The 15,811-nt window shown below is 38.2% G+C and overlaps 2 long non-coding RNA genes across 2 annotated transcripts; both read right to left on the bottom strand.

Moving 5' to 3' along the window:
• Positions 1-3,973: 3,973 nt before the first annotated feature.
• On the bottom strand, positions 3,974-5,177 carry LOC309509745. Its single transcript, XR_014210052.1, has 3 exons — positions 5,029-5,177; positions 4,654-4,833; positions 3,974-4,573 (listed from the first exon to the last, which is right to left on the bottom strand). It is a non-coding gene; the product is annotated as an uncharacterized lncRNA (long non-coding RNA).
• Positions 5,178-7,159: 1,982 nt separating this feature from the next.
• Positions 7,160-7,836, bottom strand: LOC309509746. The gene is made up of 3 exons (XR_014210053.1): positions 7,687-7,836; positions 7,358-7,446; positions 7,160-7,272 (listed from the first exon to the last, which is right to left on the bottom strand). It is a non-coding gene; the product is annotated as an uncharacterized lncRNA (long non-coding RNA).
• Between the last annotated feature and the right edge of the window lie 7,975 nt (positions 7,837-15,811).

Here is a 15,811-nt window from a genome sequence, read left to right as displayed (position 1 = left end):
TAATGAACATAAATCTTTGCTGCTCTCATGAACACACACTGTTCTCTGTCGATGAAACATGAAAACATCAACGAGATGGCTTCCACAATCTTACAATCTATTAGAAATCGTATCAGTATTGTCCTTTATTTATATTATTTTAGGCCAATTTAGGGTAATACAGTATTAGTATTATTATTAGCCTCTTTCTCTCTGTGTGTAGGTATACATATATATATATATATATATATATATATATATATATATAATAGGCTAATAATAATAATACAAATATATAAACCGTGTCATTGAATGCCACATATCAGATTGAATTTGACTGCAGAGTTGAAATGTGATTATCATTAGTTTCTCAATTAAGCAGAAGCCATGTGAATGGAAATTATATTTATAAGTGTTAAATAAATGCTTTAGAGAAAAAAAATCCCAATGGGAGAAATTTATGGAAAAAATACTGAATGGAAAGCAGGCAATTTAGCCCATTTGAGATGTTTCTGGATTTTAAACCCAACGGAAAATATTCCTTACATATCTACGTGTGTGTATGTTTTCTCCATGCACCACACCATAGTTCACAGATGTAAATATAGGCCTGTCAGTTTATAAATTATGCTTTTTTAAATCAACGTTTAACTCAGAATTAACTCTACTCAAGGCCAAGTGTTTGCTTTCCTAACTACTGCGATTTTATTAACTATCACGACTGTAGATAGGTCAGAACTTAAAAAGGAGGACCTTTTAGCTTATTATGTTGGTACAGATAGACCCTTGAGTTATATCTGTTTACCCAAGGATGCAATCATGTGTTGCGATGTTAACTGTTAATATGTCAATCATGGGAGGGATATCTGCTCTCTGAATAAGGATATGGTAAATGTTTTGTATGATTGTAGTAAGCCATATTTTAAATATAAGAGTAAGGTAAATAATATTAAAACTGGTTGGAGCGAGTATGTGTCAGAGTAATCAATCCACATTAGTCAGGCTCTCATCAGTGACTCTCATCTGATCCTCTACCTATAGGAATACGTCTCTATCACTGTATTCATATATAAGCTCCTTCAGTATTATCAGCAGCTGTCGTGTTTCTCAGGAGCTGATTACCCTCCTCCCTCCCCAGCTCCTCCTGTCTCCAGTCACGATTTGGCATTCTGATTCCCCTTGAATCAGAATAAATTCTCGAATTATGTTGTACTTTAAAATCTTGAATTAAATATATTTGCATGCATTCATGTTGGTTCTGTTCTGTTTACCCTAAGGAGGGTTATTGCTGCTCTCCTGCTCTTATCCATGCTAGCCCAGAACATAACCAGACCACCAATCCTAACTGTATGCTAAGTGTCAATTGTATTTGACGATAGCGGTCCTGACAGAACCATGCTGAATCCAGGGAAGCTTCCAAATTATGGGTTATGGCGGGCAGACCCAGACAAGAGCCTGAGCCTGAGTTTAAGAAACTTGCTAATGCTAGATATAAGTATGTGGGAAGGGGGAAGGGGACGGATTGGTCCAGGGGCCGGGACCTTCAGATGGCAGACAGCAGACCAACGTAAGTAGTGAGCAGGACACAAGAGGCTACAGGTAAGGATCGGCAGACGGTGGGGTTTCTCTTCTCACAGGACAGCATCAGATAACTGAGTGTCACCTCTCTTTCACAGGACAACGGGGATTGGATGAAGGACCAGGACCTTCTTGTGGTGAGCACAAGGGGGGGTGGTGGCGCAATGGATAAGACACATGCCTTTGGTGTGAGAGACCCGGGTTCGAATCCACTGTGAGACACCAATGTGTCCCTGAGCAAGACACTTAACCCCTAGTTGCTCCAGAGGCGTGCGACCTCTGACATATATAGCAATTGTAAGTCGCTTTGGATAAAAGCGTCAGCTAAATGAATAAATGTAAATGTAAATGTAAATGTGAGCAATGAACAATATACAATAGGCAGAAGACGATGACCGTTCAGATGAAATGCAGTAGTCAGCAGTAGGTGGTGGGCAGGACACAAGGGACTACAGGTGGGTAGCAGCAGACAATGGGCTTTCTCTTGTCACAGGACAGCATCAGATATCAGATAGTGTCACCTTCCTTTCGCAGGACAGCAGCAGCATGCGGCAGCAGATAACAGGTTCTCTATGTTCACAGAACAGCAATAGTGAATACAGAATCCAGCAGTTAATAACTGAGTCTTCTTACCACAGGGCAGCAATGGCAGAATGCAGTGGAGGATAACAGGTTCTCTATGTTCACAGAACAGCAATGGTGAGTACAGAATCCAGCAGTTAATAACTGAGTCTTCTTACCACAGAACAGCAATGGCAGAATGCAGTGGAGGATAACAGGTTCTCTATGTTCACAGAACAGCAATAGTGAGTACAGAATCCAGCAGTTAATAACTGAGTCTTCTTACCACAGGGCAGCAATGGCAGAATGCAGTGGCGGATAACAGGTTCTCTATGTTCACAGAACAGCAATGGCAGCATTCAGCAGCAGATAACAGGTTCTCTATGTTCACAGAACAGCAATAGTGAGTACAGAATCCAGCAGTTAATAACTGAGTCTTCTTACCACAGGGCAGCAATGGCAGCATTCAGCGGCAGACAACAGGTTCTCTATGTTCACAGAACAGGTTCTCTATGTTCACAGAACAGCAATGGCAGCATTCAGCGGCAGACAACAGGTTCTCTATGTTCACATTAATTCTTGGTACCCCACCGGACTAGACGATCTCCGACTAAGCTTTCAGAGTGCTGGTAACATCAAACTTTCCCATACTCGTGCATGCATCAAACCACTTTAAATCCTCACACGTGCTCACTTCAATCGTCAAACACTGCAGTGACACACCGCTTACAGTGGAAAGTGTACCTTCACTTCAGCTCGTCGGGGCCGGCAAATCCACTATGATGATACTTTCAAAAGGGAGACACCAAGTTCGACCAACAATCTGTAATTCAGAACACACTCGTTTCCCTCGCCACACCAACCGTCTTTACTTCTGCTGCTGTCCCGCCGCCTCTGCCTCTCGTCTTCCTGTAACCTCAACTTTAATCGAGACCGCTCTGCTTGCCTGCACACGCGCCTGTCTCTTCAAACGGCCGCTCTTTTAAATCACCCGTTCCCAACACACGCTCCAATAGCTGCTTGATTATCCACTGCAGCTGTTACTCATCAACATAGGCGGCCATGACAGGCCGCTGGTGTGGTGAATTATCGGTCACTTCGGTGTGAATAGTCCGGGCGTAAGACCCAAGCAATCCGATTGGCACGTTTTATGGGTAATCGCTTTAGTGCCTGGTTACAAATCATACAAAATCACTTTATTATAGAAGACGTTTGTACTACGTTATAACGAGTCATTAATGTATATAATGTATTTTAAATTATACGTTTCATATACTAGTATTTAACCGAAGCTATAGATTGTGAAATTAAACATTTCTCGTTGTTAGTGTGTTTTTTAGTTAGCTTAGATAGTAGCATAGCATACAGCTAACGTTATCCGATGACCTGAGCTTATACTGCACGGATACTGCCTTAACGTATTCACAGCAATTTGTAGTGCAATTATAATTATGCCATTCTTTTTTATCGCAATAATCAGCACAATATGTTACAGGTACACTTTTATTTATTAAAAGAGCCATAACATAATGTTTATTTGTGTATATTACTATTTTTCTTATTAACAGTTTAGACATTTAAATAAATTACAGAATGCTAGCTATGTTTTGTGGGTATAAATATTAATCGGTTGTCAAGCCATGACTAAAGAACAGTATAATAAAATTATGGAATCACAAATCTTAATGTAATGTAATGTAAACCCCTTAATTCATATAATAATCTTTTATTTGAAAGAAATACCATTTTTAAGTATGTTTTGTGACAAAGTTATTTGTTATTAAGCAATAGGGCATAATATGCTTTTTTTATTACAAGCATGTCATTTCTGACTAATGCATATGATTTATGGCATAATTAATTCTTAATACAGAACATCATACAACACAATAACATTTAATGTAATAAAATTAGTGAACCAAAACTTGTATAAAAATTTAATTAAATTACACAATACAATACATAATTAATTCAACTGAATTATGAGATGTAATATATTACATTTTTATTAACACAAAACTACAAGCAAAATGCACATCGTTTTAGGACATTTATAGAGCTTTTAAAAATACACAACAATACAAAGCAGCTTTAAACAGACATACTTTTGTATGTCTTTACTTTCCTAAATACTTGTGTGATAGTTCTCTGGCTATACATTGTGAAGATTTAAAAACAATTATTGTTGATTTAGCTGTGTTTAAATATTTAATGAACTGTAAGGTTAAAGTTTTTTGAGAACTAATGAGACACAAATAGATGCAGTGTCTTTTGCTGTATGAAAGGTCAAATCTTTAGTTTGAAGTAAATTCATGTTGTATGTGCAGTCAATTCTTTGTGGAACCATCCTAAGGCCTTGAAGATGCAGTCAGTCAATTTCCCCTTTAGATGGTGGGGTCATGACCTGGTAGGCGAGGATGCTGGACTAGGTGTCATGGACTGGCTTGAGGGAACTCTGCAAAAACACACAAACATGCTGCAACACATCATGTTCAACTGTACATTTGCACAGTCTTTAGTGCTATGGAACATCACTCACTGTTTTTACTTTGATATGCAAGCCCAAAGGTGCAATGCAGCAGAACGTAGTTAGCTCGTTGAACCTGGGATGTTGTGCCATTAAAAGGCTATTTTAATGACACACTCCACAAGATAAGATATATCAGCCCAAAAGTGACTGAAACCTTCCGTTCGTCTCAGTATTATAAGGCTGATCTGTACAAAAGATTAAAAAAAGTAATTACTTAATGAGTTAGTTTAATGAGTTAGTTCACCAAAACATATAAAAATCAGCCATCAGTTTCTCCCAACATATTATCAAATGATACCAGGGTGAGAAAATGAGTTTTTTTGGTGATATAAAAAATTCAAGTACTTATTTGTACTCACACGATCCCATAAAATGCTTACCTCAGGAATCAATTCACACATTAAAAGGTCGATATGTTCAAGCTTTTTGTCCTTCTTTTGCTCAAACACAATGTTGTCGATGTGTCCTAGAAGTTCCTCAACATGTGCTGACAAGGCTGGATGAAAGCTCTTAGGTTTTGTCATTTTCCCAGTCTTCATTTGCCACCATTTGTTCCACGTGGGGTGTCAGTGAGCCTTTCACAATTCCTTGAAACAACTACTAAAAAATTTTTTTGCATAGCAAACAATATCTAGCCATTTTTAATTTTGTAAAGTCTTAGGCTGGACTCACATATCGCGCCTAAAAACGCGTAGAAAACGCTAGGCGCGTCGCGTTCTCCTTTTTCAAAAGCGCTAGGACGCGGTTGCGCTCCGGAGGCGTCTGTCGTTGCTAAGCAACCATCAGCTGCGCTCTCCGTTACAGCAAGGAAATTTCAGAAATGGATTTCCACCACAGAAAAACCCTTGCTGTAACTCTGTTACAAGATTTATTTTCTAAGAAAAGTAAAAAACGCTACAGTGTGTGGGTGCACCCGATACTCCAACAACGCAAAAAACATGGGGAATTTCACCAGCTGATCCAGGAGCTCCGCCTGGACAATGAACGGTTCAAAGCCTATTTCAGAGTGGACCAGGACCAAAAGTTGGCCCAAGCATCAGTAAACAGAGCTTTTGCCGTGAAACCATCTCTCCTGAGCAACGGCTCTGCATTTGTCTGAGGTTAGACTATAACTGAAGTGGTCATAAAACGCCAGAAATAGCAAACACATACAGATTTATATATAGAATATAGAACAATTCTGTATAAACAATGATGGATTTAACAATGAATCAATTGTGAGCATTAATATTTTTAGTAAAAATATTTTTTAGTAACTAGTGCAGCAGTTTACAGTGTTAGGTTCTTGTCACGTGACCTACGGTGCGCTTGCGGCATTCTGAAAAGTTGAGATGTTTTTATCTCGATGCGGCGCGGACGCGCATGGAAAAAATGAGCGCGTCGCACCGCGACCGCGTCGCTTCCATTATGAGCGCGCATACCGCGCGCCTACATTTTAAATAATGAACTTGAGCGCGCAAAAGACGCGATATGTGAGTCCAGCCTTATATGTACCTGAATTTCAGTATCACTGACTACGTTTACATGCAGCCAATATCCGGGTTATGGTCGGGTTAGGGTCACTATTTGGGTTTCTGAAACATTCGGAATAACGCGTTTACATGCGTGAGCAGAGAGAGTTACTCCTGTATACATGGAATTTAAAATATCCCGATGTAAACGGCGACGCGCGGTTAGCGTCTGGACGTACGGACTTCCTTAAGACGCAATATGCGTCATTTCCGATTCTTTTTCCTGTATCCAAAGGCAACAACAACAGCAGCAGCACGCGGATAATGAATAGGTCGGGGCAGATAGCGATCGCCTTTGTTTGCGCTTTCCTCCTCGCTCCAAAAGTGTGGTGCTGTGCTGCGTCTCGCCATGTTTACCTCTACTTCTTGTTTACTTCCGGTATACTGCACGCGGGTTTCTGTATGCGCCGTCCCTACTCAAAAAGACCAAGATTCCTTGCGAATAGAACATGCGCAGAACACAAATCAATGTCCCTTTTGATGGGGATATGCCGATACGCGTTTACATGACCAAATATTCGGGTTAGAAAGGGGGTACCCCAGGTATAATATCCGGGTTTTTAAAAACCGGGATATGAGCATATCCGGGTTTTTGCCGGTGTTTACATGGCCGTGCGCGACCGGGTTATTGCTAATATCCCGGTTTTGAACGGGTTATTGGCTGCATGTAAACGTAGTCACTGACAAGAGAACAAATTCCTTTTTTTTCCACCTCCTCGACTGTCCTATATTTTAAAAAAAATCATCGATCTACTTGATTTATTTAACTTTTAAGCACATTTTACACATACTTTTTATACGTCATATGCTGAACAGCATATGCTGCCATTGATGATGCGTGATATCTTCTCAGATGCCACAGATCGTCTCCCTGTATCACCTCGTTTTTCATGGAGGTCCATTTGTCCCTCACCTCCAATTCTGCCATCTAATGCAATAAACACAGTTGTTAAAGTAATGTAGATAAAAATAAAATAAAATAAATAAATAAAAGCATTTATTTAACTTACTGTACAAACCAAAACCCCACAGTTGTTAGAGTCAGCCAGCCTCCACTGTTCTGGGTACTCAACAGTCCATTTTCCCAAGTCCCAAGTATTTCGGAAGGCATTGCTTTTGTACAAAAGAAAAATGAAATTAATAAATGTACATTAGTAAATAAAGATAACAATTTTGACATTTACAAAGCACATAATACCTTAGTATAGCCAGGTCCATCGCAGAAAGTGACTTGTAGTTGCCAGTGGGGTCGTAAACTCGAATACGATTCAGCAAACCATCCAAGACCTTTACAACATAAACAGAAACCGCTTTAACCAGAGTAACAACTGTTGAGTAAACATTTATTTTTTTATCCACACATACCCACAAAATGAAGTGGTTTCCCTTTTCGGGGCTCTGTCCACCAACAATCCTTAGAATAAGGACTGTGTCATTCTCATCAAAGTCCTTTAAAATATTTTTAAGTAAATAAGTAAGTAAATGTGTCCCCTGCCCCTGAAATTTATTTCATAGATTTTCGTTTACCTTCAGACAAGAAATGTGACTGTCATCCACATGTTTCTTGATAGTGAAGGATCGCCACCAGAGCACAAACGTGTGCACCTGTAAAGCAGTTCCACCATGTGCTTTACAGAGCTGTGCAATCCTTGTGTCAAGAATCTAAAAGAAATAGTAGATTTCAATAAAATGTTGTTGAATAATAAAAGAAGTACATATAGGAGGTTCGTGTACAAAAGACCATATAAATAAGCTGCCATTGGACACATATGGAGGGCTCGCCTGAGTCCCAAAATTTCTCCAATCATGCATTCATGTCTATGTCTCAGCACCCTCTAACAGAATCCACGGTTTCGAGAATATCCGAGAAACTTTATTTTTCGCCCCCAAAAAACTATAAGGTTGTGTACTACCTTATAGATATTTTGGGTCGAAAAATAAAGTTTCTTGGATTCTGTTAGAGGGTGCTGAGACATAGACATGAATGCATGATTGGAGGCTCTAGAGCCTTCCAGAGCTGAGATATGGAGATCCCACAAAGCATTTATTCCATTGGGGCAAATAGAGACTCGCATACAGTGAAATTTTGGGATGAAATTTGGCCCTTTTGTAGCTTTTTGTTTGGACGTTTTCTGGAAACCGGGACTAATTAAAGCTATTACAAATATGTCTCAAAAATGTTATCAAATTTGTAACATTACAAACAACAGAAACACATTACTTTGTACAACTACATCAGGGGTCTCAAACTGAACATAGGATCTTGAGGACACGACTTAACACCATTAAGTATTTAATATAATATGATCTTGTGGCCTCAATATAATATGTCGTGGCCTCTACATAACGTACCCATGAGTTAATTATTTACACTTGAGGGGCTGTATGAAACCATCTTGTGGTTCGGGAATTTGAGTCTAAAATTATCTTACCCATTTCGTGACGTCCGAAAAGATGCCTTGCCAATAGTATGTGCTTGCAATCTTATTGCATGTCCTTGTTCTCCCCTGATGCCCACCTGTAGCTGAGTTGTCATGGCAGTCCCGAAGGACTCGTTCCTTCTGTTTCTCATCCATGACAACTAGACGGTTTGATCCGTCTGCAGTCTTGTAAATAAAGATGTCCACCTGTGTTAGAGACATAAAGAGGTAATGTTGAGGGAACGCAACACACAGTATTTAAATCATGTTATTTATTGAAGAAAAAGTCTCTTTTGAGCCTTTGTCAGTGATACTTGATTTCTTTCAATACTCTGAAATACTTCCCATCCCATAGCCTACATGAAAAAAATACATGCCGTGTTGGTGATATCATATTTTATATATATTAAAATATTCTTACATAGGCTATATAAAATAAAATGACACAACCCTCTCTCTTTTTGTTAAATTTCAGTTTTATTGATCAATAATAGCCATTATAAAAGTATAAGTAGCCTAAAAGGTATACGAAGCTATACAAGTCAAGAAATAAATTAAGTAAAACGATTCAGTCAAACGTAAGTCAGCAGGCTACAACGTTAAAGATAAATAGCCTAAATAATTTAACGTTATATAAAGTTATGAAACTAAAACTTTGCCCTCAGCCAAAACGATTTGCCAGGGAACAAATTATAGATTAATGATATCAAAGATCGTTAGATATAGCCTACACAAGACGAATTCTATCTCATGTTTAACCACTAGACTAGAGACATAAACCAGCGGCAGACGTCAGCAGAACTAGCCAAGGTAAGGCTGTTTCAGGCGGGATACATGAGCGCTGAACGTCCGGTGATCCCTTGGATCTCACATCTCCGAAAACGTCAGATCAAAATTTTAAATAGGCGCTATCTGTATAAACAAACAACATATTTGAGATTGAAACAACTACATTGTCGACTAAAAAACTCTTAAAACTACATTTCATACACAATAACAGTAGTATTTTTAAATTTCGCGGTCTTTCTCCTCTGCTATTGACGCAACTTGAGATTTTAAATATTAGCTATAGAATATACACAATTTACATATACAATATACAATTTAATTTAATCTTACCTTGCATATAGCAGCGGGAGTTAGCATTCTACATAAAGCTACCACATAATAACACTAAAACAGCTCACGTTAGCTACAAGTTATCGCGAGAACAGATTTAGATCAGGCATACTGGCATACTAATGGGGTCCTACGCCCGGACAATTCACACCGAGTAACCGGATTATTCACCACACTGGAACCGGCCTGTTGTCACACCGGAAATGTTTCCCCAGGGGGACTCATTCTCTATTCGAAGTTCCCATTCGTCACCCGGTGACATCTGCTATTCGCTTTATTTGTAAAAATGAGCAAACCCTAAGGGCTGATTCTATGGCCATGAAGTTGTTAAATAATAATATTGCTGATTTTTGGAAAGAAGTGAGAACTTCTAATAATTGCAGGATATCTCTTCCATGTACTCTAGTCTAGATGGAGTTTCTGGAGTAGATAATATTGCAGAGTTGTGGAGACAGCATTATTGTAATCTTTTTAATTGTGTGCAAAATTAATTATATAATGTTGACTACATTGAAGGTAATGATACAGTAATGATTATGATGACGTTTTCCATTATTAAGAAGTTTTCCTGTAGCTCAAACAGTATAGCATTGTAACGCCAAGGTCATGGGTTCGATTCCCAGGGAAAGCAAGAATTGATAAGACTGTAAATGTGTACCTTGAAATGCAATGCAAGTCGCTTTGGATAAAAGCGTCTGCCAAATGCAGAAATGTAAATGTAAATGACACATGAGGTGTACCAAGCTATAAGCAAATTGTCTGACAACAAAGCAAGTGGTTTAGATCATATCTCTGCTGAACATCTTAATTAACATTAGACATAATGACGTTAGATATTTCTTTGCAGTCTCCACAATCCTGCTTATAGTCCCGCTCATTTTCACTGAACGTGATCGATGATGTAAAGCTCTGAACGAGTTTTCTTGCGTGCTTTCGTTTTTAAAGGGTCATGAACCCCACCCACCTCTGTTAGCTCAAGTCCACCTCACAGACTTTTTTTTTTAAACGCAAGTGGATGGCTGTGAGAAGAAAGGAAGAAAGGCTGTGAGAGTGGGTGTGACAGGGTAAGGCCTCGATCACACCGAACACGTTTTTCAGGTTTGAAAACGCGAGGCACACAGAATGAGCAGTGCACAGCTTTTTTTTTTTTTTTTATGTTGCTAGGCAACCACCAAAACAGCTGTCCTATCAGTCAAGCAAACTTCATATTAGCCTTTTATTAACTTTATTTACTTTCTGTTCACATTGTGGTAGTTGCGGTTCGAAGTCATACAACTTCTGGCAGGGCGGTTCTAGGGTGAGTGGATATCTGGGGCTTTGCCCAGAGTATGTGTCAGGATACACGGGATAAACTTTAAATAAAATGTTTAAATTTGTTTTAATTTTTTTTTTCAATTGTTTCTTGCTTATTAAAATAAAAAGTCAGAATGTCACACCAAGTTAAACTGAAAACATCAATCCACAATCATCGTTAATACTGAACAGGTTTAAAATCTTCAATAGCGACAGCATGGGACCAAGCTGTTATTGCTTGCCTATGATCATACTCATCAACAAAAATGCAACAATGCATTCCAAAGTAAGAAAACCAGCCGTTCCAAGATGGTTCCAAACAAAGGGAACAGCAAACGTCAAGTTCAACATGTGCACTGCTATAGCAATTGATAGCAGGAAAATCAGTCAATTTCTTTTTCCTATACTATTCTGCTGATGTTGTGTCTCTATCTCACTTTTTTTTTGTCTCTGTCTCTCAGTTTTCTTTTCTTTTCCAATCAAGCCTGACTGGCCACACTAGTCCTGGTAGAACAGGGATATTAGATATAGAAGCAAACATTAAGCATTGCACTGGCATACTCTTATCTCTCTGTTTAAACGCATTACAGTAAACATATTCAAGTTATTCAGTTTAGCACTGCAGATAAACGTTACCCTGTACTGAAGTCTGTGCATCATTCCTGTGCTGTCGCTGCCTCATAAAGTTTTGTCCTAGCTTTGCTGTTGCCTGCTTTCCTCTTCTCTCAATTGTTTTTTTTTTCTTCTCATGATAACATCTCCCCCTTTGCCATTCCTCTTCTTGGTTACATTTATGTTTTAATGTCCTCCCTTTCTCTTCTCCATACATCTTATCTACTCTTTTCCTCCACTCTCTCCCCACTCTTTTTTCTCTCTATACCCTTTTACACTATTCTCCTCTTAAAGTGTGCCCACTTCTATACTCTAAAAAAGTATTTGCCTTTTTCATTTGCTTTGAATTTTCTTTTTGTGAGAATGTTTTACAGTAAAATTCTGTTTGTTAACATTAGTTAGTGTAATAGTTAACATTTTACAACATTAATTACTATTAGTCCATTTGGTCCGAACATTTTTTTTGTAATGAACAATTGTATTTTGCCTGTCCCGTGCCATCATCTGCCATCAGAGCATACATCTTTGAATTTCTCATTTCTTTTATGATGCTTTCTGTGACCTCTTCTGAAATACATGCAATCATTTCATTTTGCGATGAGTGAGACAGGTAGGTAGAATGGGATGGAGCATTGTACTGCTGTAGAAATGGGTCAAACTGTGTGAGAAGTTTCATGCACTCAAGGAAGTTTCCCTGATTTAGACTCTGGCTCTGTTCATCATGTTCACAGAATGCAATCCCCTGCTTCCCCAGAAATTACATCACAGCAACAACACGATGGAGGTATTCACGTCTCTCAGCTATTTCTCTTAGACTGGCTCTAGCTGTTCTGTAATATCTCCATGTGTCTGAGTTGTGTTGTAGCTCTTCCAGCATGTCATGGAAGGCTACTTTGTTCATGCTCTCTGAATGATTCTAAAACCCTTTTCCAGTTGGAGAAAGCTGTTGTGTCTTTACATTTACATTTATGCATTTGGCAGACGCTTTAATCCAAAGCGACTTACACTGCATTTCAACGTACACATTTACATTCTTATCAGTTCTCGCTTTCCCTGGGAATCGAACCCATGACCTTGGCGTTGCAAGCGACAACGCTCTACTGTTTGAGCTACAGGAAAGCTCTTTGCTGTTTCGAATATGATGCTTCCCAAAGAGACGACAAGAAAAGCAGAATGCAGAATTTCTGGATACGGAATACTCAAGCCACTGAAATTCATCTGGCCAATTCGTATTAAAAGCTCTCTGCTGTGTTTCAGATTGGGTAAAGGGAAACTGCTGAAGCTTCACGTGTATTGGGCCGGTCTGCAGTGATCCTAGATCATCCCTTTCACTTTCTGCTCCTCTCTGTGTTTCTGTTGCTAACGCCTCTTCTTTCCTGGCTGACTCATCTGAGACATGGTACAATTTTAATAAATTAATACATTGTTTTAATAAATATAGCATTCACTTAACAACATGATTTTTTGTGAGAATAGATAAAAAGGGTGAATAAAGAATCTCTATAATAACAAAAACAATCTTCACCCATTCTTCATGCACATATTACATTTTATAGGCTACCTTATTCTTACTTTATACATACACTCACATACATAATACACACACAAACACTTAAAGCCAAGTATAATTATAAACGCACGGCTCTACACACTTACATTTTTGAGGGAGCACCTGTACATGCCTTTTCACAGCACTTACAAATTGCATAAATAATCTTATGAGACTAATGTATTAAATATAAAATTTGGAATACAGAAATAAGAAATGATGAAAAAATTTGAATAGTACTTTGAAATATGAACGAAGCATTTAGCACTTAACCATGTACACAAAAGCTACACCCCACAAATGGCTTTTAATTTGTTTATTTCATTAGCAAACATGCAACTATAATTGTTAAGTTCTTTCCAATGATACATTTCTTACTTTCACATTTAAAAGATAATATATACCATACTTGAGGTCAGTCTGCACCAATACTGATCAAATGCTTGTATGCTTTGCGACCTCTTTAAAAAAAGTTTACAAGACCAAACATTTGATCTACGTCAGAGCATCCACAAATCTTTTTCCAGCGTTGTTGGCAGGGCAGCCAGAGCGAATTTTTATGCTCTCGCTGGTGGCGATGTGAACAAACAGTTAGGCAGCTGACTTATTGCCTTGCTACCAATGACAGCACAGACAGCATTAGCGTACGAAGGTATCTCCCGAAATAGTTTTCGTGACAGATTTCATAGGTAGCATAATGCTGTAATTAAGCTTCTGATGCTTCTAGGCTTGAGTCCTCAGCATTAAAGCTTTAATGAAAGGGTCTGGTACAGAGGTTCCCAACAGAGTACAACAGAGGTTGCTGGTACAGAGGATTTAACTTCAGCCTTGATCAAACTGAACTGTCTGAAACTTTCTAATAATCCTGAAGACCTTGATTAGCATGTTCATGTGTGTTTGATTAGGGTTTGAGCTAAACTGGAAAGTTGAGAGCCCCTGGGCTAGAAAGTGCACCTGGCGGTTTCTATACACACGGTCACGGCACAAAATACCATTAAAAATGAACTGTGGAAAAATAATTTACATAAAAAATATTTATATTGTCTGACTTTGTATTAATGCAATGCAGTTAATGATGTGCATCAGCGGCCTCACAGTGATTTACGTCATGGGCAATTTTGCATTAAGTGATTAATTTACAACAAAACAAAAGAAAATATAATGCTTTCATTTCTGTTTTTTTTGTTTTGTTTGTCTTGCAATTCTTTTTTTGTGAATTGGAATGTGCGCAAAGGATAGGCAGAAAGAAGGATGAGAAATGAAGGCTTCCTTTCAAGTTTCCTTTGAATTGAGTTGACATTTGATGGGGCTTGATGACATGACAGTCAAGAAATGCAGTCCTAGAATGTGACAGCTGAGATATGCATCACTACAACACCCAACGAGTCTTGTTCGTCAAGACCCACCATACAATCACATAACACTAGAGCCTGTCATTATCTTCTTCAGATTTTCTTCTTTAGGAAAACAAAAAGAAAAAATGTGAGAACTTCTTAGGAATTTTAGAATTGCACTTTGGAACATTCTCACTAACTTCTTATAGAACATCTAAGGAAAAATATTACACAATATTACATGTTTTACAATAATCCATTAAACAAGTCAGGTCACCTTTATTTTTATAGCGCTTTTTACAATACAGATTGTTTCAAAGCAGCTTTACAGAGATAATGGGAAAATAATGCAACAAAGTTTGTTTCGGCTGTACAGCAGATCTAGAAGAAAATAGCGTCATAGTTAATTAAGTTAATTAAGTTCAGTGATGGTTAATTTTTGTTGTAAAAAAGTTATTAATTTAGTTAATTTATATATATAGGAGCTCTGGAGAAAACAGTGATGTCATCGTCCAGCTCAGTTCAGTTCTCATATAATGATGTCAATGCAGGCAGATCAATAATATTGTATAATAATATTGTACAATAATATCTGGCCAATTTTCAACTGGCCAGAATTTTGAGATCGCAATAGACGTGAAGGACTATAATGTGTTAAGAGCTCTCTCAAGTACTGCGGATCTAAACCATTTAGTGCTTTGTAAGTAATCAGCAATATTTTAAAATGTATACGATGTTTAATAGGGAGCCAATGCAGTGTTGACAGAACTGGGCTAACTCGAGCTGCTGCATTTTGGACCAGCAGTAGTTTGTTTATTAAGCCTGCAGGGGAACCACCAAGTAGAGCATTACAATTATCTAGGCTTGAGGTCATGAACGCATGAACTAACTGTTTCCGCATTTTTCATTGAAAGAATGTCGTAATTTTAGATATATTTTTAAGATGGAAGAATGCAGTTTTACAGATACTAGAAACGTGGCATTCAAATGAAAGATTGGTATTAAAGAGCACACCCAGGTTCCTAACTGATGATGAAGACTTGACAGAGCAGCCATCAAGTGTTAGACAGTATTCTAAGTTATTACATGCAGAGGTTTTTTGTCCAATAATTAGAAACTCTGTTTTTTCAGAATGAAGTAGTAGGAAATTACAAGTCATCCAATTTTTTGTATCAGCTTGTGAATTGGTATGTTTCGTGAGGTTAAGAAATATAGAGATGAGTATCATCAGCATAACAGTGAAAACTAATGCCATGCTTCATGGGGCCACCATACTCAAAGGTAAAATCTATGCCTTGTCCATTCCGAAGCAGAAGGCCATGGAG

Source organism: Leuciscus leuciscus, assembly GCF_965113295.1.
Source record: "Leuciscus leuciscus genome assembly, chromosome: 11".
Lineage (NCBI taxonomy): Eukaryota > Metazoa > Chordata > Actinopteri > Cypriniformes > Leuciscidae > Leuciscus > Leuciscus leuciscus.
The sequence above is the reverse complement of the archived record's forward strand: the minus strand, read 5'-3'. Positions and strand labels throughout refer to the sequence as shown.